At 39.2% G+C, this 24,857-nt stretch overlaps 1 protein-coding gene across 8 annotated transcripts in view; it reads left to right on the top strand.

The window, feature by feature from the left end:
- Positions 1–24,857, top strand: part of NRCAM (neuronal cell adhesion molecule) — a 316,273-nt gene that overhangs the window by 62,414 nt on the left and 229,002 nt on the right. For all 8 annotated transcript variants that reach the window (XM_010841482.1, XM_010841481.1, XM_010841486.1 and 5 more), the window contains exon 2: positions 5,630–5,767. The gene's annotated coding sequence lies outside the window, so the exon portion shown is untranslated. The remainder of the gene's footprint in view (positions 1–5,629; positions 5,768–24,857) is intronic.

Here is a 24,857-nt window from a genome sequence, read left to right as displayed (position 1 = left end):
TCTTTTAGTTTCATGGCTGCAATCACCATCTGCAGTGATTTTGGAGCCCAAGAAAATAAAATCTGTCACTGTTTGCATTGTTTCCCCATCTATTTGCCATGAAATGATGGGACCAGATGCCATGATCTTCGTTTTCTGAATGTTGACCTTTAAGCCAGCTTTTTCACTCTCCTCTTTCACTTTCATCAAGAGGGTCTTTAGTTCTTCCCTTTCTGCCATAAGGGTGGTATCATCTGCATAACGGAGGTTATTGATATTTCCCCTGGCAATCTTGATTCCAGCTTGTGCTTCATCTAACCCAGCATTTCACATGATGTACTCTGCATATAAGATAGATAAGCAGGGTGACAATATACAGCCTCTACATTCTTCTGTCTCAATTTGGAACCAGTCCATTGTTCCATGTCCACTTCTAACTGTGGCTTCTTGACCTGCATACAGATTTCTCAGGAGGCAGGTAACATGGTCTGGTATTCCCATTTCTTGAAGAGATATACTTACATATGTTCTTTAAGACCGATCCATCAGCCCCTCTCCCTAGTCTTCTTTTATATGAATTCAACCCTAGGAAGACTGGAAGTATTCAGTTAGAGCCCAGAGGATGGGCTTAGTTGCTCTGGGCAGGCACATCCACCTCGATAAAGAATTACAGCTCGACAGCCTGACAGCCAAGGTGGAGACAGAAAAACTAAGGAAAGCAGACACTGGAACTGGAACTTAAAAAGCCCTTTTATGTGTTTTTTTTTTGTTGTTTTTTTTTTACTGTAAGGAGAAATCTCATGTGACTTACTGAAAGCAAAGTTAGACAAAGTAGCTGAGCTCTTTGGAGAACAATTTCACTGTCAGGGGTATACCAGATGACCTACAATGACAGCTTCTACTAATTTTCATGATTGCTTCAGGGAAGGATGAGGCGAGCTTGAATGTTTTTGCAATATGTTTCTCAAATATAACTTCTTGGTCTGCTGCACAGGTAATTACTCTAACCATAAAGTTCATGTTGCCAATTATCTCAACTATGGCCTAATTTTCCCTAATGATGCTGAAGCCTAATTCTTCTGGGTTTTGCAGTCTCTACCAAGTAAATGTTAAAACCTTTACTAGCAAAATCAACTGCTTGGCCATGTCAGTTTATGTAGCTATTTATATCTTTTGGATGATTTGCAGTCAATTTGGAGAACTGCTAATGATTAAAATTAAAGAATGACCTAGAGGCTAAAATTAATTCATTTTAATTTATTGACAGTTTGGTTTTCACTATATTTTATACCACTATTGGCTCTGTGAAATAGTGTCCCATTCTGTGTTGTATCATCGCATGAACAGCATTCTATGTGGCATGCTTGTCTAATCTGGAGATGACATGGAGGTGAAAGGCATAACACATATTTTGAAAGGGCAGAATTGAGATGTCAAATGTTTTTGGCAAGTTGTAATGATAAACTCCATTCTCAAAAGGTGAAATATTAAAGGGGTGAAAATAAAACCTCCTCTTGGTTCTAGCAAAAATACCTACAAAAAATAATGGAGCTGCCGTCAACCTGATTTGTAGGTATAAGAACAGCTGGTAATTGAGGTGGCATAACTTAGTTGATATGCATTGGGCATCTGGAGCTGTAGAGAACAGAGACTCATTCAGGACACCCTTAGGAGGATAGACTGATGCCCATCTGGATCTGAAAAGTGGGAGGTTTATTAGGCTTGGATGCTCCTTCAGGGAATGAGTCTTCTCTCTCGTCATCTCTGCTCTTGCTGCTTACCTCTGCATATTCAGTAGGTTCTCATCTGACTCCTAGTGTTTCATCCAGGTCCCAGAGAGAGCTGATTTGGTTGACTTGGCTGATTATCATTTTTTTCTCCCAGGTGGCGCTAGTGATAAAGAACCCGCCTGCCAATGCAGGAAACCTAAGAGATGCAGGTTCAATCCCTGGGTGGGGAAGATCCCCTAGAGGAGGTCTTGGCAACCCACCCCAGTATTCTTGTCTGAAGAATTCCATAGACAGAGGAGCCTGGTGGGCTACAGTCCATTGGGTTGCAAAGAGTTGGACACGACTACAGTGACTTAGCACACACTAGGGCAGAGGCTTTGGCACAAAGCAACCTCATGGGTCATCTTCCAGCCTCTGAGAATGCCCTGGAGTCCGGTGCTTCCCCCCAGTCCTATCAGTGGCCACCTCTACTAAAACAGCAATTGATCTCTGCTTTTCTGAACAGAGGGCTGTGGTTGGGGAGGTTTACACTAGGATCTGAATCTATATCCAAGAGCCAGATCTGGGATCAAGGAGTGAAAGCTACAAGAAGAGAGATTCAACTCTGTACAGAGTACCCTGAAAATGGAATAGGTTGTAGGCAGATGGACGGTTGGATACACCTTCCAGGCCCCTTCCAATTCTCAAAATTATGTTTTCATTTGTACTGTCACTCTTTTATTTCTTCCCAGAAGTGTCTTAATGAAAACCATCTTTTCATATTATTTTTAAAATGAGCTGTGAAGATTATTTCTGCCACAGTATAATTATGAGCTGCCTAAGGTGTCAGAAGCAGTAATGTTTTGCATTAGCCTCTTAAATAAAATATATTTCATATGTGGAATATTTATAACTTAGATTTTATTATAGTCAGTAACTATTTAAAGAAAGGAAATCATTTACATAATGTAAATGTACCTGACCAACAAACTGCAACAAAGATACTTCTCTAAGATTTTGAAGATGAGTGTAAGAGTGTTTCAGACATTTTTTCCTAAGTAATTGTAAATGGCCGTCCAGAGATTTCAGTTAGGCTTTAAAATTCACATGTCATGATGGACTGAATCATTTAGGACAGATTTCAGTGGTGACTCTTCTGACACTTGTCTGAGCTAAAGTCTCCAAAGTAGTGGCTTTAAATCTCACTATTCAAATTCTGCTAATTTGGAAGTGTGTGTGTATGTGTTATGAAGCGAGAAGAAAAAGTATTCCATACAATGTTCATCTTTTCTCAAACAACAAAAGTTAGTTATTTAATTGGAGAAAATCTGAAAGCACTGAGAAGACTCCCGGGTGCTTCTGTTTCCTTTTTCCAACGTGAGAGTGCTTTGTGCCAAAAGGAAAAAAAAAAAGGGCTGGGCAGATACAGGGCAGAGTAGCCTTGCCTCCAGCTGCCTGTTTATTGCATTCCCTCCAGGCAATACATGGTTGGGGAAAAAAACAGCTTTGTTAAAATTCCACTTCCACCATTTTGGAGGCAAGACAAAGCACTCTCAACTTCAGTTTCCTCATTTATAAATCAGGGATAATAATAGTCCTTAGGACAGAGTGTTCTTGTGAGGATTAAAGCACTTAGCACAATGTCGGGCTCTTACAGAGTACTCAGAAATTTAGCTCTTAGGATTATTTTTATCTTCATTACTCTCTAAGGGGTGGGAATTCTGTGGTTATGCTTGCCTCTGCCCAGAAAGTCAGTAGCATCAGGCCCTGTTAATGGTGTGAATCCATGTGGTCCTGTCCCACCCAGCCCAGCCTGAAATAGGGTTATGTCTGGCCCCAGCTCATGATCTGCTTTTATCCTACTTGGAAGACTTGAGTCCATCCTGATCTCACTCCTTTGCTTGGACCTCATATAAGTCTGTGTCCCTCTCAGAGCCCTAGTTTCCTCCTCTTGAAAATTAGGGAACTATTTATTTATTTTTAATCGACATAAAGTCTATTCTTTTTCAGATTCTTTTTCCTTATAGATTATTACAAAATATTGAGTACTGTTCCCTGTGCTACACAGTGGGTCTTTGTTGGTTATCTATTTTATATAGAGTAGCGTGTATATATTCTTGCCTGGAGAATCCCAGGGATGGGGGAGTCTGGTGAGCTGCTGTCTATGGGGTCACACAGAGTCGGACACGACTGAGCGACTTAGCAGCAGCAGCATGTATATATTAGTCTCAACCTCCTAATTTATCCCCCTACTTTTCCATTTGGTAACCGTAAGTTTGTTTTCTATATCTGTGAATCAGTTTCTGTTTTGTGACTAAGTTCATTGGTATCATTTTTTAGACTCCACATGTAAGCAATATCATATGTTTGTCTTTGGTGTTCTTCACTTAGTATGATCTCTAGGTCCATCCATGTTGCTGCAGACGACGTTATTTCATTCTTTTTTATGGCTGAGTCTATTCCATAATATGAAGATACCACATCTTCTTTATCTATTAATATGTTGATGGACTTTTAGGTTGTTTGTTTTGGTTATTAATAGGCACATGAAAAAATTCTCGACATCACTAATTATTAGAGAAATGTGAATCAAAACTACAGTGAGGTGTCCCCTCAACTGGTTAGAATGGCCACCATTTAAATGTCTACAAACAATAAATGCTGGAGAGGGTCTGAAGCAAAGGGAACCTTCCTACACTGTTGGTGGGAGTGCAGATTGGTGCAGCCTCTGTAGAGAACAGTATGGAGGTTCCTCAAAAAATGAAAACTCCTGCAATCCCACTCCTGGCCATATATACAGAGAAAACTATGATTCGAAAAGGAGAACTGTTTAATTTTATAGAGTTCGGAAGTTTTGGATATTATTAAACTGTATTTATTTTAGAGATCAGATGCAAATTGTGTAGAGAAGATGGGACTCAGCGCTGGACTCTTAGCACTGGAGACATTGAATAATGTCTCCTCTGACTTTCTCTCCATCAAAAAAATGCCTGTGCTTGGGTTCTGTCCCACTTGATCTGATATATTGGTAATTGGTCAGGCATTTATTTGGCCACATGGGGCCTAGCCACTGATATTTTCTAAAACCTCTCCCACTGGTGCAAATGTGCCTGCAAGGTTTATAGACACTTAGCAAGCCCAAGGTCAGACTATTAATGGCAAAGGCAGGTCTAGACTCCTGGCTTCTCTTTTCTCCCTGTACATTGTCCACAAGTTCTGGTTTAAAAGAGGTTTTCTAAACATTTTTGCAGTGTTTTTTTTTTTCACACTTTCTCATAAGAATGAGTAATTAAATAAACACATTATTCAAACACTTCTGTTAGTTGGCTTCCTTTTAATTAAGGTTTCATTCTATGGTGTTCTACCTTAACCTTGTGCTTGTTTTCTTACAATGGTGTGTTCTGAAACCTTCATTCCCAGATACCTCCTTTTCTCACCGCCTTCAAAGCCACCTCCAAAATGTAATTGCGTGGCTGGTTCCTCACGGAGATCATCAACCTTGATCAAATACTCAGTTCATTGTTTGTTCTTTGCAGTTTGTATTAGATTTTCCCAGGTTCTACCTGTGTGCTGATGTGATTGTACAGCACTCTGTATTCCCATGAAGTATTAGAGTAAAATTAGATAAAGTGCCTTTTTTCTCTCTTTGATTTGTGTGAGCAGTTGTTTCCTGCTATTGAGGGCTCATTCAGACTTCTATCATATACCAAAATGTAATTGGAATTGTGTTACCTTTTTTCATTACCTGTTGCCATGAAATTGCTTAAAGTTTCTTAGACATTGATGTCCTTAACTACTGTAATGCTTGGTTAAAATTCATCATGGGATTTAATACGTATTAAGTTCCTCTTGTCAATTTTAGTAGGATAGTTGAATGAAAGCTTAATAGAATTAGCTAACCCAAAACAGTTTACACTGCTCTGTGTTTGTTTTGTTTTCAGGAATCTTTGTGATACTCCACGCTTGTGTGCCGAAGACTTTAACCAAATCTGCTCTCAGGGGTTGGCATCCTGGGAAAAGAACAGCTTCCGGAATCAAAGAAATTTTCAGGAGGTTCCTGGCCTGGTGGATCTTTGAAGGTGAGAATGAAACCATTTTCTCTTTGTCTTTAGAAATCTAATTGAGCTGTTCTATCTTCAAGATCTGCTTTTTGGGAGAGTGAATAGGAGACTACATTATGGAAAATTCTCTGTAAAGAACTGAAAGTATTTTTTTTTTCAGGAGATTTTATAATAGTCATGAAGGATATCAGTTGGCTATTTTGACCAAATAGGAATTTATCTGAAGTGTAGATCTGTGAAATGACAATCTATGAAGACTTATTTAAACGCACACACACACACACCTCTTTAAAAAATCAGTAACATTTCTCTTCTCAGAAATTTATTATGCATTTAAGGTCTCTCTCAGCCTTCATTTCTGCTTTACCCTGCCTTCTAGGATTATTTTAAGAATCAAACAATATAACTTATGTGAAAGCACTTTGTAAACCATGAAGTATTATTTGCATAAGTAAGAAAAGCAGTCACTATTTCCAAACACTTATAATCCTCCAGATTACTCTCATACCCTCCAATCTGTTTTTTTCCATAGTGTGATTCATTTTTATTTCAATTCAGTGTACTTTGCTAGGATCTTAAGAAGTCAAGTCCTTCCCTTCAAGGAATATCTGTCAAATGCAGGGCAGTCACATAAATAAATATGACCCACTCCAATATGATGTTAAGTATATTGAGAATGCAGCAAGGAGTAAAAAAGGCATCAGATGCAGCCTAGAGCCAGAAGGTTGTGTGTGTGAAAGCAGGCTTCTTGGAGGAGGTAACCCCTGCAATGGCCCTTAAAAGATGAATAGGAGTTAGACTGATAAAGAGCAGGGTGGGGTGGAGGAGGCCATTGCAGGCAATGGTGGTGAGATAGTTGTGTAAAACTCACATATGGAAGTAATAAGTCATTCAGGATTATTGACCCATAGGTGTAGGGTGTATGTGTGTGTGTGTGTGTTTGTAAGCACTGAAGGTTTTTTTTTTTTTAATTGAAGTATGGTTGATTTACAGTGTTGTCTTAGTTTCTGGTGTATAGAAAAGTGATATATTCTTTTTCAGATTCTTTTCCATCATAGTTTATTATAAGATATTAAATATAGTTCCCTGTGCTATACAGTAGGACTTTATTATCCCAAACTCCTCATTCATCATTCCCCTAGGCCCGTTCTCCTTTGATAACCATTAGATTGTTTTCTACATGTGTGATTCTATTTCAGTTTTGTAAATAAATTCATTTGTATCATTTTCTTCAGAGTCCATAAATAAGTGATATCATATAATATGTGTCTTCTGTCTGACTTAACTTCATTTAGTATGATAACTTCTATGTTGCGCAAATGGCATTATTTCATTCTTTTTATGGCTAAGTAATATTCTACTGTGTGTGTGTACACACACCACATCTTTATCCATTCTGTTAATATACATTTAAGTTGTTTCCATGTCTTGGCTGTTGTAAATAGTGCTGCTATGAATGCTGCCGTTCATGTATCATGTATCTTTTTGAACTACAGTTTTCTCAGGATATATGCCAGGAGTGGAATTGTAAGATCGTATGGTAATTGTATTTTAGTTTTTTAAGGAACCTCTGTACTGTTCTCCATTGTGGCTGCACCAGTTTAAATTCCAACCAAAAGTGTAAGAGGGTTTCCTTTTCTGCTGAGGGATTTTAAGGTGGCAGTCATTGGCTTTTTAGATGTGTTAACCTGAAGAAAGTTAGAGGAAGAGTTACAGTGAGCAAGGTTGAAGGAGGAAGATTTATAATGATCTGGGGAAGAGATGGGAGGACTATAATTGAGGTAGAAGCAGAGAGTGCCAGAGAATTGATGCTTTTGAACTGTGGTGTTGGAGAAGACTCTTGAGAGTCCCTTGGACTGCAAGGAGATCCAACCAGTCAGTCCTAAAGGAAACCTTGAATATTCAGGAAGGACTGATGCCGAAACTGAAGCTCCAATACTTTTGCCATCTGATTATCAGAACTGACTCATTAGAAAAGACCATGAAGTCTGAAAAGATTGAAGGCAAGAGGAGAAGGGGATGACAGAGGATGAGATGGTTGGATGGCATCACCGACTCGATGGACATGAGTTTGAGCAAGCTCCAGGAGTTGGTGATGGACAGGGAAGACTGGTGTGCTGCAGTCCATGGGGTCACATAGAGTCAAACAGGACTGAGCGACTGAACTGAACTGAGTGAGGAATAGAGAAAGAAATTTTGAACAACTAGAATTTTATGATAGTTTGAACATTGGAAGTGAGAAAACATTAGGACTTGGGATTGTCAGGTTTCTGACTTGAGTGATGGAAAGCATGATGATCTCATCAAGAGAATTAGAAGGGAAGTGGACTTGGTGGTGGGGAGGAGAGGACTTTGAGGTATATTTGGGACATGTAGGTCAAAATGTCTGCCAGCTAGTTGGACCTGTAAGTGTGGTGGTTAGGGGAGGGCTGGGGACTAGCAACATTGATTTGGGAGTTACAGGCAATAGTTAAAAATCTTTTTAAAATATAAATTTGATATTGTACTTAAGCCTCCACTATCATTTATTTGTACACTTAAGGCACAATTCACCCCATTCTCAATTTCCATTTTATTTTTCCATTACCTGTCATTTCATTTGTATTTATTCTTGTTGGTCCTGTTTTCTTGGGATAATAAATTGGACTTTACCTCATGACCATTGTTGTGACCTTTTGAGTTTGATGAAAGAAAATTCCACCTAGTATTTTAAAATTCCATGAAACCCTAAAATATTGTAGAATTGTAAGTGCCAGTCTCCATTTTAATTCACAGTGGCTATAGAAGTTATTTTTAAAAAGTACTTTGCTTTCCAAAGTATAGTATTTTTTTTTTTCCTGTATAAATCGAGTTTTCTTGTCAATTCCTCCCTTTCATTGCTCTGTCCAGGATCTGAGCTTCGCATATGGGAGACCAAGCGGCATTTTTTTTGCATTCTTCTGTGGGGTGGTGCCAGGGTCCCTCCCTTGGGTCTTCCCAGAATCAACCCAGAATGTCATTAAGGAAGACTGTTCCAACAGAGGCTGCACTGTTTGAGGTCAAGCCTACCCAAGTCAGACTTCTGAAAATCATTACGCAGAGCCTTCTTTGAGGGAATGTCATGGGTAAAAATTTTAAATTCAAATAATACTTACAATAGTACTATTTTGAGTGAATTTTATTTGATTACCATGGTCGTAATGAACTTACTGATTTTTTTTTCTTAAGATCTGTTGGAAAATTGCAAAACGCTCCTTTTTTACTCTTTCTAGTTCACTTCTCTAGCATTCTTCCAGAAACTTTCAAGATCAGTTAATCTGTCACTTGCAGTTTTATACAAAAGAGAATTAATTTGAAGCAGAATTAAGTACATAATGCTAACAGCTGGAGCCAGAGCCCTGGCCAGTTGAAACGCATTCTGTCCTTTCCACTTGAGCTTTTTCCTTCTTATTCCAAATCTTTATTGAACCGTGATGTTATCTATGTGTCTTAAAATAGGAAATTGAATTAAGTAAATCAGTTCACACTGATGGCATATGCTTTGGTTAATCATTCTCTGCTCAGCAAACAGATTTTGCCTCACTGCTTTGGGCTCTGATTAAGGTTCTATTTTTTTTTTATCTTTGCACCTAAAAATTTTTTTAGCATGGAATTCATTTTTAGCATTCTCTATTGTGGTTCCTGGAGAAGGAAATGGCAGCCCACTCCAGTGTTCTTGCCTGGAGAATCCCAGGGACAGGGGAGCCTGGTGGGCTGCCGTCTGTGGGGTCACACAGAGTCGGACACGACTGAAGCGACTTAGCAGCAGCAGCAGCAGCAGCAGCATTGTGGTTCCACTGCTAAAAGGAAGGACTGGAAGAGAATCGAAACCACCTGTGTTTAAATTCCAGTTTAAAAAGACCTGTCATTTCAATCCATTATCAAGCCAGTTTTTTCCAATGGGTGCTTTCAATACCAACATACTAGGCACATTCACTAATAAGGCAAGCACCGGCCATACAACCCAGTTTCCTGAAACATTTGACTTTTTTCCAGCTTTATTTCCCTTTTTAAAATAAAAGGCAACTTCCATACATTAAAAAAAAAAAAAAGACACTCTTCATTTATTTTAAAATCAACACTTTTAAGCAGAAGCTATTTCTGATTGGGTCAAAAACATTGTAAGACTTGGTGAATTTCATGTATAGAAAATGAATTCATGGAAATGCTGAGTTGGTGTAACTTAAAATGACATCACATGCATGCAAGTTGTAGGTGGTCTCAAGGACAATGAATTGTTCTCTGAAATTCACAGAATGGGCAGTCATTTCTGTGAAACCAGTGGGTTGTTTCAGGGTCTGGATACACAACATGATTCAATCATCCCGAGAGTTGCTAGTCGCGAAAGGAGTTTCCACTTGCTTGTGTGCAGGACACAGGAAATATGTCTCCCCGTTTTGGTCTCTTTCTGCCTTCTGTCTCACTCATAGTCTTTGTGATATAGACAAATATGGTATCTCCAAAACAGGAGACCCTTGACAGTTTGCGTTTATGGATCTAGAAGTGGAGACAATTGGTTGTATATTGAAAAGCAGGCAAATCATCCTTCACTGGGCTTCCCCGATAGCTCAGATGGTAAAGAATCAGCCTGCAGTGCAGGAGACCTGGGTTCAGTCTCTGGGTCACAAAGATCCCCTGGAGGAGGACATGGCTACTCACTCCAGTACTCTTGCCTGGAGAATCCCACAGATGAGGAGTCTGGAGGGCTACAGTCCATAGCGTTGCAAAGAGTTGGACGTGACTGAAGCAACTTAGCACGCACGCACACACGCACACACGCATGTGCACACACACCTTTCATTTGGTAACAAGTGAGAGCCCTGGGAAGACAGTGTCTTGGCATGTTGCTCTCTGCATAGCGTGGCCACATTGGACCAAATGATGATGTGAACAGAGATGGAGAGATGGAGAGACTTCTGCAGACAGTAAACACAGGGTTGTGTGATGTCTGGGAAGGGACAGGCCGGCTTTCACTGCTGTTTGGCTTGGTGGTAGGGTCTTCTGAACAGTCTGACTGTGAACAGTAGTATTGGGTGGGTCTTCCTGCTCCAATTCCAGAATGAGTGTTCCAAGTACCATTATGCCAACAAAGCACAATGGATAGCACTGATAATTAGCTTTGGAGGTGCCACTTTAAAGTATTTAGAGTTTAAAATAATATTCAAGACTTCCCTTCTTCTGCCCTGTGGGTAGAGCACAGAATTTTGTTGGAGGAAGGTTGTTTAGAGAAAACTCTTAGACAGTGAAAGAATCGGTGAGTTGCCAGGGTGACACTTCTGAATGGGCAGTCTTCCAAAAGGCTCAAATCATATTTAGCAGTAAAGTGTGTTACCCTATGCCCTTTTGTAGTGTGGGATTTTGAAAGGAGATGGGACAGGAAATGCTGAGCCACCAGCTTTTGGATCCAAATTCAGTCCCACTGTAGAGGTCACAGACATCAGCAGTTTGTGGGCCATTTTGGTGGAGGACAATAACAGTGGATTTCTAACCAGATAATGTCCTGCTACATTTGATTTTTCACTCTCCACTGCCTTTTGTCATCTGAATCCTTTCAGAATCATTCTTGACTCAGATTTATTATTAACTTTTTGAACTCTGACTTCTGTACTAATATCTTGCTGCTCATGTTAAAATGAGAACGTTGCCGCGAGAATTTCTTTTTGCATTTATTAATAGAATAGCAAAGCAGCATAATATGAATTAATACTCTTCACATTTCCCCACAATATAAGCTGGATTCGTTATCCCCTGGGGATCTATTTCAAATTCATGCCCTAGTAAGCCATTCCAGCTAGTTGTTGGCTTTCTAGCTTTTTAAAAGCTTCTCCATAATGGGCAAATAGAGAACAATACATAATACATAATTTTGATTTTAAACTTTAAAAACATGTTTGATTGTTCTCATTATAAAGTGAGAAATGAGACAGAACTTCCTCTTCAATCCCCGGTAGTATACGTATTTGTAGTTTTCTTTTGGCAAGAACCATCCTGAGGCAATTATGTCTTTTTAATATAGTTTAGACAATAAATTCTATGAGGAAAGATTAAGGATAGAAACATTATTGAGGATGCAGAATCACTAATAGAGTTTATTCATCCTTTTAACATCTTTCCTTCAGAGGACACATGTATTATCATTGATCCAACTGTTTAAAATGGCAGTATCTGCTTGGGTAATAATTATCTGTTACCAATATTTCAGATTATTCTCTCTCCTCTTCTGTTTCACTTCTTTGCTCTCAAAATTTCCAATTTTGTTTCCAGTCATCATATTAGTGTATGTGTGTCACACAGAGAATGTGACACAGCAAAGGGACAGAGGCAGAAAAAGAGAGAAAGAGCTGAAGAAAGTGACAGAAAAACAAGGGATATTTTGTATTTCCTACACAGAAACCAAAGCAGTATTTGGAGTTCCTTTCCTGCCTCCATCTTATTTATTTTTTAAATTTCTTTGACATGAACGCTACGTGATTTTTTATAACTGAACAATCAATAAGCAATTACGCAGAACCATATTCTGAGTTAGAGATCCGAAAATAGTCACTCTAGTAGAGCCGTGCTGTCACCCAGACGCCTTTCCCCTTTCAGGCTTAAGATCCTCTTTCCCCAGCGTCTGGGAGTCTTAACAGCTGGAAGCTCACAGCTGGGTCCCTCCTTGGTGATTGCCCTTAGCTGTCAGCTAAGGAGAGCTGCCTCGCTCAAGATCCTGCCCTTTGCCCCTGGCGCAGCAGCATACATTCAGTGGCTGGTCAACTTGGGGACACAGAGGCCCTTGCCCCACTTCAGGACAACTCTGTAGGGTCTGCAGGGTCAGATGGGGCTTCTGTTGTGACTGCACTGCAGTCCAGCTTCTCCCCCTGCCTCACCTGCTTTGTTCACGCTCCCGTTTGTGCTGAGTCCAGCAGCACTCACCAGTGAAATTTGCACATGTAAATTCTCATCTCAGAGTCTGGTTTGAGGATGGGCAGCCTGCAGCCGCCGCCATACCTGGACCGTGCCTTGCGTCCATGTGTGAGTGCACTGAGGAAAGGCACTGACTCGAGGACCATCATCAAGACCTCTGACAGTCTAGTCCCTGCCGTTCCTGTGAAAAGTGGGGATAATTATACCAGCCTCTTAGAGTTGTCGCCAGGATTCAGTAGCAAAGCATTCAGCGCCTGACACACAAGAAGCACTCCTTAAATTACAGCTTTTGTTGAAATTATCTACAAATGACCCATAAATAGTGCACCTCTGCTGCTGCTGCTGCTAAGTCGCTTCAGTCGTGTCCAACCCTGTGCGACCCCACAGACAGCAGCCCACCAGGCTCCTCTCCCTGGGATTCTCCAGGCAAGAACACTGAAGTGGGGTGCCATCGCCTTCTCCGAAATGATGTACTAGTTCCGACCAATTGATTACAATACAGAATGTATTGTAATGTCATTTTATGACATTTATTTCAGTACAGGGTCAGGTTAATGAAAGAGGCATCATCTGCTTATTTAAATAGTTCTTCCTCATTGTCAGTTTCCATTTATTTAGTGTGTAGAGAAATTGGAAAGGTCTCTAAAGGGAACCGTAAGTCATTAAAGAGGGAGAAGGAAAATGTGATGGGAAAGAATGAAAGGATCTGGAAATAAGATTGGAAGATTGAGGAGTAACTTGCTTTCTATCTTTAAGTAAGTGGAAACGTTTTATGAGGGGAATAGTGGACTTGGTTTTCCCATGTTCACAGAAGACAGAACAAGAGAAAATGGACATAAATTGAAGGAGGAATCTAGGTGGCTTTGTATTAAGGGAATTCTTCTGTTCTTGGTAAACATGGGAAGGAGCTTGTAATATATATAAATATTTATATGTATTTAAAATCTTCAAAAAAAAAATAAAATAAAAGACAACATTCAGTCGATCACTGAGATGCTTCCTAGGGAATTTATGGAGGACTCTGAACTCTATGATTCTGAGATTTCAGAAATGATGTTTCCTAGAAACTCAGACACATATGTTCTGTTTTATAAATGGAAACTAACTACTATTTGACCACTTTCATTTTCTTTTTAACTAAATTTCTTATGATTTCTTTGAAAATGTCTATATGCACCTTGTATGTGGTTTTATGATAATGTTAATTTTTTCACTGAATAGGTATCTATTAAAAATCCCTGTGTACGAGACAGCAAAAGAGACACTGATGTATGGAACAGTCTTATGGACTCTGTGGGAGAGGGAGAGGGTGGGAAGATCTGGGAGAATGGCATTGAAACATGTAAAATATCATGTATGAAACGAGATGCCAGTCCAGGTTTGATACACGATACTTGATGCATGGGGCTAGTGCACTGGGACGACCCAGAGGAATGGTATGGGGAGGGAGGAGGGAGGAGGGTACAGGATGGGGAGCACATGTATACCTGTGATGGATTCATTTTGATATTTGGCAAAACTAATACAATTATGTAAAGTTTAAAAATAAAATTAAAAAAAAATAAAAATATGACAAGTATCATTATCATAATTTCCAATATGTCATCTCTTTATATTATGTATAAAAATAAATTAAAACCTAGCATCCTATGCCATTTATCTATATGTGCTGTAAGTTATTTGGGGACTCAGATCTTGGGATGACGATGTTTAAATGAGCGCTTGTGAGTAATAAATCACTCCGAAGGGCTTTAGAACACCAGCAAGAGGTCTGGAACTTTGGAGAACACTTTTTCAATCAATTAATGGCTTAGAGATAAGATTAAAGAGTGGATATGGGACTAGGTTTTTAATGTTCTTTAAGACCTCAGTGTCAAAAGATAAGAGGAAGCCACTAAGATGTTTCTCAATTACTGGTAAATGTATTGGATTCTGTATTTTCTCCTTGGCATGGCTTATCAAATGAGTCATAGACAAGAAGCAGAATGAAGTGGGTGAAGGAGCCCTGGACCACAAGCCAAAATGCCTGGCTCTGCTTCCATCACAGCTAAAAATGGTCTGTGCTTCTCTTATAGAACTATGCATGGATTTTCTTTGAATCTCTTAATTTCAGAACCCTGTATTAGATGCTCATCACAGCACAGTACCTTATTTGAGAAGACACCCAGCAGACCTAACCTGAGGGCCCCATCACCCCTTGACCTAAAGCAAGCAGCTCTGCTTCTGCTAATTATTTTTCTTCTTCTTCTTCTTCTTTTTTTTTTTTTTTTAGCAAGCACAGGTAGATAGAGGTTCCATTTAGGTTTTCACTTGACTAAATAGATCCATTGCTAGAAACAAGAGTTCTACAGGCTGATCTCTTGTCGTCAGTTTTCTCCCCAGTATATCTCATTAAAATACTGAATTTCACTGCTTCTCTTACGGCAAACTCTTCCAGTAGCTGTCTGTTTCACGAGGGAAAATGTACACACTGTTTACCGCAGTATTCCTGGCCGCCCTCACTGCCACAGCAGCGGAGATGACTTAGAATTCTAACATGAGGTCATCTTGATCTGGTTATCAAATGCAGAGTTGGAGACTGGGTGGCCTCTCACAAGCAGCTCGTGCAGTCGACTTCCTGTCTGATTTTGCTCAGCATCATCCTTGCTGTCCTAAGCCGCCCAGGCCATTCTGTTCCTATTCTGAGCATACCTCCTCCATAAGGCCTTCCTTGATTGCTCCAGCCCCTATTAATCTGGCCCATCTCTGAAATTCTCTTACACACATGGGCATTTATGCTAGTCTGCATTCCATTTTATCCAGTTTGACAATAGTATTATGTAGCCTGCCTGTGCACAGCGTTATTTCGCCCCCTCAGGTGCCAGGGAACACTACAGCAGTCTCTGTGACCACCACTTACCTAGAGAAATACACATTCCAGCATCATCCCCAAATGTAAATTTTCAGTGTTCAGTTCACTTTAGTCGCTCAGTCGTGTCCAACTCTTTGAGACCCCATGGACTGCAGCACACCAGGCCTCCCTGTCCATCACCAACTCCTGGAGTTTACTCAAACTCATGTCCATTGAGTCAGTGATGCCATCCAACCATCTCATCCTCTGTCATCCCCTTCTCCTCCTACCTTCAGTCTTTCCGAGCATCAGGGTCTTTTCAAATGAGTCAGTTCTTTGCATCAGGTGGCCAAAGTATTGGAATTTCAGCTTCAGCATCAGTTCTTCCAATGAATATTCAGGACTGATTTCCTTTAGGATGAAGTGGTTGGATCTCCTTGCAGTCCAAGGGACTCTCAGGAGTCTTCTCTGACACCACAGTTCAAAAGCATCAATTCTGCGCTCAGCTTTCTTTATGCATTAAGATATTCTGGAAGAAGTTTTAGCAACATGAATGGAAATAAAACTTACCTTAAGTTATAACACATTAAAGCTCAAAGCACTTGCCTTGATCTGATGATATAGATTTTAAGCCTAATTCTGCCTCTCACTTTGGGTTCATCAGCGAGTCACTTGTTCTTTAAGATCTTCTTAATAACTGTAATAATAGTGCTATTCTTTGTTCTTTGCACCTCACAAAGTGCTTTTGCATGTTCTGTAATTTGAACTTCACAATGACCCACAAGGTACTGAGGTAAGCTAGTGTCTATCAAACAAGAAAACTGAGCTTGGGGCCATGACCTCAAATCTTTTTTAAAAAAACTATTTATTTTGTACTGGGGTATAGCCGATTAACAAACAATGTTACAATAGTTTCAGGTGAACAACAAAGGGACTCAGCCATATATATACATGTATCCATTCTCCCCCAAACTCCGCTCCCATCCAGGCTGCCATATAACATTGAGCAGAGTCCCGTGTGCTGTATGCTAGGACCTGGTTGATCATCCATTTTAAGTATAGCTGTGTATACATGTCCATTCCAAACTCCCGAAGTATCCCTTCCCCTCCTCCACCCGCTCCACAACCGTGTTTGTTCTCTAAGTCTGTGAGTCTGTTTTGTAAGTAAGTTCATTTGTGTCATTTCTTTTTAAATTCCACACATTAGGAATTCCATAGGCTATTTCTCCTTCTCTGACTTACTTTCCTAGGTATAACAATCTCTAGGTCCATCCATATTGCCCCAAATGCGTGCCCTCAAATTTTTATGTGTTAAGCTGACAGTAGGCACTGAAACTCAAATCTTCTGGCTTCTATTTTATTGTTCTACTAAACTGTTACTAAAAGTTTTATCTGCATGACTTGCCTGATGACCCAGTGGCTAAGACTCTGCACTCTCAAAGCAGGTGTTCCAGATTCGATCCTTGGTCAGGGAACTGGATCCCTTATACCGAAACCAAGAGTTTGTGTGCCACAGAGTAAGATCCTGCGTGCTACAACCAAGATCCAGCACAGCCAAATAAATAAGATTACGTCTAAACAAAAGTGTTGTCTACGGACCAGCTGCCAGCTGTGTGGGTGTCACCTGGGAGCTTGTTAAAAATGCAGAAGTTCAGGCCTCACCCCAGACCTGCTTTCTCAGGATCTGCATGTTAACAAGATGCCTAGGGATTCATCCATCATTTAAAGGGGAAGAAGTACTGTAATATCAGAACAGTATAAGCCTCTGTGGTACAAACATGAAAAGGTTTTAAAATTTTTATCCCTCTCCCTGCCATCAAATCTCCTCTGTCATCTCTCCCTTTCCTTTGAAGAGATTTTGAGCAGATTTGATAGACTTTTAGTTACTTTCTGTTCTTTTTTCAAATAAGTTTCATATACTCTAATCCAGTTTTAAAACTTCAAACTCATATGGAAGGAAAAGCTTTCCTTTACCCCAGCCCAGCTTGTACCCTTCAAAAGGTTGTTTTTTCTTTTTTGTTTTTGGCCTGTTCTCAAACCAAATGTACTTACTTCCAAGTTCTGACTCTTGATAATGTATCATGATGATGTTCAGTGTTCAGAATAAGAAATTCAGTTGCCCCACTCAGTCTTCAGCGAAACTCAGAAGTAAAAACCAAGCACACACGCCCAACATTAAGTAACCAAGATATTTCAGTCTCTGTTCACTGTATTTCACCAGCTTATTGGACCAAGGCTGACTTACGGTTGGTTGTCTCTGGCAAAAACTGAAGTTGTTAAAGTATGAGACTGTACTTCATGAAAAAAGAACATTTTCAACCTCTTGTTCTTAATTTTTGTTTTCTTTTTTTAGTCTTCTTTGACTCGGAAGCCAAGAGTTAGATTTATTCACCAGTAGCCAAATGCCTGTCCTTAGATGCTAGATGGAATTCCAGGAGACTTCCCTGTGGGTCCAGTGATTAAGACTTTAGACTTTCACTGCAGGGAGTTTGGGTTCAAACCATGGTTAGGAACCAAGATTCTGCATACCGTGTAGCACAGCAAAAAAAAAAAAAAAAAGAGAGAGAGAGAGATGAATTACCCCAGTCCCAACCGCATACTTTGTTGAACTTCTAACTCTGCCTTCCACCCTGAAATGAAAGTTTCATTTTGACTCTCCTGCCACCTTCTCTGTGTCTAGTTTGTCTTCACTTTCATGTGACAAAAAAAGGCAGCTTTTATCTTTGTTTCTGGGTTGCAGATTTCATACATATTCATTAGCAGTTTCCTTTTCCAGCTACTAGTTTGTAGTTTGTTATTTGTAAATGAAGTCTGAAATGAAGGACAGCTCCCAGTTCTCACTTTAATACACTTGAGTTGTTCGTCTTGATTTTGGAAGTCATGAACCAGATAGGAGTGACTTTTGAAGGCTGTTTTCTTAGGCTGCGTCATTCAGGGAAGGGGTGTATATGTGTCTCTGTGTGTCGTGTGGCTTGGGTAGGTAGACAGGACAAGTGCAGAAGGAGTTTTTCCAGAGTATCTTCAGGGTCATCGTGCTAGGCAGTACACCCACTATCTCACTTTATCTTCACAAGGGCACTGAGAGAGGTGGTGTTGTTCTTAGAAGCCTGAAACCAAAGCTAAGGAAAAGTAAGCAATTTGCTCCAATTCTCAAAGCTAGTAACTGAAGGAGTGGTGATGACAGATAATTAAATATGGAAGTTTCATGTGCTTTTCTACTTGATCCGTAGAAATTGATCGTGGGATGTTTTGGAGTAATTACCTTTAGAGTAATTCTCAGGCTTCTCTGATGGCTCAGAGGGTAAAGAATCCACCTGCAAGGCAGGAGACATAAGAGATGTGAGTTCAAACCCTAGGTTGGGAAAATCCCATGGAGGAGGAAAATGGTAATCCACTCCAGTACTCTTGCCTGAAAAATCCTGTGGACAGAGGAACCTGGCAGGCTTTGGCCCAAAGGGTCGCACACAGTCAGACATGACTGAGTGATTAAGCACACACACCTTTAGAGAGTCAATTTGTTTTTATTTCAGTGTATTAAGTTGTTAAGAACAGTGTTACTAGGCCTGGGCTAGTGGGAGTGGAGCCTGCCGGTCCTGCCCTCACTTAAACCTGAGGCTTGGTGCTGGTCCTTAGGTGTCAGGGAAACTGACTCAGTATTTCCATGGATTGCTCTTTTAGTTAGTGCTTTGTTTACTGGAGAATGCTACAAAACCCTACCATTATGTGTCTGTAGAGAGTTGTTCTTCCCACCTTCAAGAAAGCTCTGGTTTGCAGAAAGCTCTTGTTCTTCCCCTCCCTCTCCTCTGGAAAACAAAACAGATGCAACTCTTAGGGCGGACTTAGCACCACACACTTAGCAATTTCAGGCACCACCTTTGCGCCTCCCATAATTTCTGGAGTGTTAGCAGGCAGCACACCTGTCCTTTTAAGGGCTGTTTTTCTAAATTTGCTAGTCAGGCAGGTAATCTCTTTGTATTGTGAGTCTGTTTCTTGATTGTTGCATCAGATTCCCTCTGAGTCTCTCCTTGTTCAGGTTGGTGGCTGTGGACAGAGGACCCCTCCTGGGTACCCTTCTGCCTTGGAGAGGATTGACATTGCCCTATAAATAGAGGCCACAGAAACCTGCACATGTTAAGACCAGCCTGAAGCAACTCTATACTAGCTTCTTAAAATTTTTGCTGAAATTTAAAACACTATTTGCCTTCAGATGTAAAACAGAGGCCCTTTTTTTGGAACTCAGTAGCACTCAGAGTTGTCTATTGTCTACCAAGCAAGTTGTAATTAAGTTTCCTATGCAATTTACCATGTGATTTAGGATATGTGATTTTTTTTTTAAAAGCCAAGGGCAGAAGTATTTTTAAATAATGTTGATTTTCCCCCAATATAAAAGTAATACATATTCATTGCAGATAATTTAGAAAGCGGTGGAAAACATGAAGAAAATAAAATAATACAGGTAAAATGATTATTAACTTTTTGATGTGTATTTCGTGTTATGCTCACATATATATGGATGCACACACAGCATGTTTAGCTTCTTGAAAAACAATTTTAATGGAATTAGCCCTTGGGACATTAATGCCCAGCATTTTTCTCCTTTTCAACTTGTTCTTTTTATTTTTAGATTGGGATATTATACATATAAAAAGAGAGGGAGAATGGCTCGGTATTCAGGAATGTTTACTATGAAAACAGGTTGCCTAGATTCTGGTCTTGGTTTTGCTGTGCTAGCTTGAACCTTGGGAAAGCCACTTAATCTTTCTTTGCTCAGTTTTCCCATATATAAAGTGGGGACAAAATAGAACGTGTATCATTCACAATGTAAACTGTTAGCTATTTTTATTTTCTAAAATGAAGATAACATATATGTAATATAAAAAGAAAAACTATACATAACCTAACATTTTTGTTTGTGTTCTATTCCTTGATCATACCCCTTCCCTCCCTCCAGAGGTCACATTGCCCTAACTCATTGTTTAGCTTTATATAATTTGAACTTCATATAATCAACCTCATACACATTTTTACTTAACATTATGTTTGTGAGATTTCTTCAGGTGATTTTTTTTCATTGCAAAGAGTATATGTCACATTTTTTAATCCCTTTGGATTGTCTTTAAATTTCATATTATTACAAGTCATGTTGCTGTGAACATTCTCCTACCTGTTTCTTAATGCTCATGTGTAAAATTTGTTGCTCTTGTCCTTCTGGTTTTTATTTTTTCAAGAAGTTTACCTGCTGAGTAGTATTGTATGAGCATCTTCAATTTCACTGGGTATTGGAGAATTGTTTTCCAAAATGATTGTATTGGTTTATATATATATATTTAAGGGCTTCCTTGGTGGCTCAGTGGTAAAGAACTCGCCTGTTAAAGCCAGAAACATGGATTCGATCCCTAGGTCAGGAAGATCCCCTGGAGGAGGAAATGGCAACCCACTCCAGTGTTCTTGCCCAGGAAATCCCGTGGACAGAGGAGCCTGGTGGGCTACAGTTCATGGGATTGCAAAAGAGTTGGACATGACTTAGTGACTAAATAGCAGCAATATATACTTAAACCGGAATGTGCACAAGATGAAAAGTCTCGGCAATGTAACTTTTATTCTGTATAGATAATATGTCTTTTCTCTTTGACTGTTTTAAAGATGTTTTCCTGTCCTTGGAGAGATGTTGTTTTATTATGTCTAGGTGATATTTCTTATTATTCATCCTTTTTAGTATTAATATATATTGACACCATATGTCAGTGAATTTCATGTCTCCCATCATATCTGGAAAAATTGTTGCTACTACTATAAACATTCCCTCACTTTCATTCTTCCCCTTTGAAACTAACTAGACTTACTTAGACCTCATTTATTTTCTACCACTTAAACTCTTTTTTTGTATTTTTCTTCTGCTCATGCTATAATATGAATCACTTACTGAACTCTATTTTCTTTTTAATAATACTGTCTTTAGCTATATCTACTATGTTTATCATATATTGAGTTAAAATTTTAAATTAATTGATTTTACTGTTAATTTTCAGAATTTTCATGTTACTTTGTAAATCTGCCTGGTCAGTTGTATAACATTTTACCCTTTGTGTTTAAAACAAAATTTTAATTGTGCTAAAATACATGAGTATTTTTATGCCATCTTCACTGTTTCCAAGTGTACAGTTCAGTTAAGTACATTCACGTTGTTATGTAGCTAATCACTGGAACTCTCTTCGTTCTGCAAAACTGAAACTCTTTCCCCGTTAAACAGTGCTGTATCCCTTGCCCCTCCTCCAGCCTCTGGCAAGCGCTGTCCTACTTTCCATCTCTATGAACCTGACTTCTCTAGGGGCCTCAGATAAATTAAATCCTACAGCATGTTTCTGTGTCTTGTTTATTTCACATGACGTGCCACCAGGGTTCATCCACGTTGTAGCATATGTCGGGATTTCCTTCCTTTTTAAAGCTAAATAATATTCCACTGTGTGTATTCCTTTGTGACGCTTATCACCATTTTTGTTTCTTTAACTATTTCAAGTATGATAATTCTTAATCTCTCATAATTATAACATTTGATGTCTCTGGGCATCTACTTCTATTGTTCTGCTGATTTTCCTTCATGGGGGCTGATTCTCCTCAGTGTTTGGCAGTGTTCTTTATGAGGTTGTAATGGAATGAGCTTCATACCAAGAGATCTTGATAGCTATCATGAGGAGGAATTTTTTTAATTAAAAATTTTTTTTATTTGAGTATAGTTGATTTACCATGTTGTGTTAGTTTCAAGTGTACAGCAAAGTGTATCAGTGATGCATATACATGTATCCACTCTTTTTTAGATTCTTTTCCCCTATAATAGGCCATTACTGTGTGTTGAGTAGAGTTCCCTGTGCTTCACAGTAGGCCCTTACTAGTTATCCATTTTTTAGTTATCTATTTTATATATAATAGCATTGGAGAAGGAAATGGCAACCCATTCCAGTGTTCTTGCCTTGAGAATCTCAGGGATGGGGGAGCCTGGTAGGCTGCCGTCTGTGGGGTCTCACAGAGTCGGACACGACTGAAGTGACTTAGCAGTATGTGTATGTCATTCGCAATATCCCAGTTTATCCTTCCTTCCCCCTTAACCCGGGTAACCATAAATTTGTTTTCTACATCTTAACTACATTTCTGTTTTGTGTATAAATTCATTTGTATCATTTTCTTGTAGGTTCCACATATAAACAATATCGTATGGTATTTGTCTTTCTGACTTACTTCACGCAGTATGACAATCTCTAGGTCCATCCCCGTTGCTGCAAATGGCATGATTTCATTCTTCTTTATGGCTGAATAGTACTCCATAATGTGTATATGTTTGTGTGAGTGTGTGTGTGTGTGTGTGTGTGTGTGTGTAATATACCACATCCTTTTTTAGGGTGAACTTTTTTTCTACTTTACCAAGGGCAGAGCCCTTGGGGATCCAAGTTTCATGTAATTGCCTCTGTTCTGACTTTTCTCTCAATATGGATCCAAGACCTGTACTTCTTTTTTTTTTTTATTGAAATATAGTTGATTTACAATGTTGTGTTAGTTTCAGGCGTACAGCAAAGTGACTCAGTTATACACATATATGTGTGTATATATATACATATATTCTTTTTCAGATTCTTTTCCATTATAGGCTATTATAAGATTTTGAATATAATTACCTGTGCTATACAATAGGTCCTTGTTGTTTATCTGCTAAAGCAGTGTGTATCTGTTAATCCCCAACTCCTAGTTTATCCCTTGCCCCCACCTCGGCAGCCACAAGTGTGCTTCCCAAAAGTTTGCTTGGTGAGTTCATTTTTGTTTTGTATATAAGTTCACTTGAATCATTTTTCAAGATTTCACATATAAGTGATGGTGAAGACATATGGTATTTGTCTTTCTCTTTCTGACTTACTTCACTTAGTATGATCATCGCTAGGTACATCCATGTTGCTGCAAATGGCATTATTTCATTTGTTTTTATGGCTGAAGAATATTGCACTGTATTAATATCTATATACCACATCTTCTTTATCCATAAGTGTCAGTGGACACTTCAGTTCCTCCCATGTCTTGGCTGTTGTAAATAGTGCTGCTATGAACGTTGGGGTGCATGTATCCTTTCTGATTAATTTTCTCCAGGTATATGCCCAGGAGTGGGATTGCAGGGTCATATGGTCGCTCTATTTTTAGTTTTTTAAGGAACCTCCAAACTGTGTTCCATGGTGGCTGCACCAGTGTACATTGTCATCAACAATGTAGGAGGCTTCCCTTTTCTCCACACCCTCTCCAGCATTTATTTTTTGTAGACTTTAAAAAATAAAAAAAGATTTATACAACTTTCACACAGCAGCAAGATACAAATTCTGTTCAAATTCCCATATACTGTAAACCAGCAGACAGTGGAACATATCCAGGGACATAAAACAAAGGTTCAAAAATTTCATGGTCTAAAGTTATTGAAATCATAGAGTCTGTTTTCTTATCACTGTAAAATTATGTTAGAAACCAGTATCAAAAGATATTTGAAAGTAATCCACGTATTTTCAAGTGCAATGTAACATTTACCGAGAAACCTACTATTTGTAGACTTTTTGATGATGGCCATTCTGACAGGTATGAAGTAATACCTCATTGTAGTTTTGATTTGCATTTCTCTAATAGTTAGCGATGTTGAACATCTTTTCATGTATCTGTTGGCCATCTGTATAAGACCTGTACTCTTGACACCTCCACCCTCCCTCTCCTTCCCAGAAATTGGTGATAGAAAAATACCTTTAACTATTGATTTCAGTTCTGGCTTAACCTTTTATGATTAATGTTTTTACTTTTCTGTTATCCTCTGATATTTCCCTTTTAATTACTTATAGCTCAGCTTTTCTTTTACAAGCTGTCTTTTATACTTTATCCGTAATATTTTAGTATTTATTTGGATTTCAGAATATGTAGTTTGCTATATTGCCAGAAATGGAAATTCCGAGCGTTAAAAATTTTACCCATTGTCAACAATGTTGGAAACAGGAAGGAAATCTAAAAAAGAGAGGATATATGTATATGTATGTGCTTAATCACTCAGTCATGTCTAACTCTTTGCAGCCTTACAGACTGTAGCCCAGTCCTCTGTCCAGGGATTTTTCCAGGCTCCTATGTCCATGGGATTCTCCAGGCAAGAATACTGGAGTGGTTTGCCATTTCCTCCTCCAGAGGATTGTCCCAACCCAGAGATCAAACCTATGTCTCCTGCATTGCAGGCAGATTCTTTACCACTGAGCCATCGAGGAAGCCTCATGTATATGTATAGCTATTTCACTTTGCTGTACAGCAGAAACTAATACAACATTACAAAGCAATTACATGCCAATAAAAAAA

Source organism: Bison bison, unplaced genomic scaffold (genome assembly GCF_000754665.1).
Source record: "Bison bison bison isolate TAMUID 2011002044 unplaced genomic scaffold, Bison_UMD1.0 scf7180017864162, whole genome shotgun sequence".
NCBI classification, from domain to species: domain Eukaryota; kingdom Metazoa; phylum Chordata; class Mammalia; order Artiodactyla; family Bovidae; genus Bison; species Bison bison.
Note: the sequence above shows the minus strand (reverse complement) of the source record. Positions and strands in the feature narration are given on the sequence as shown.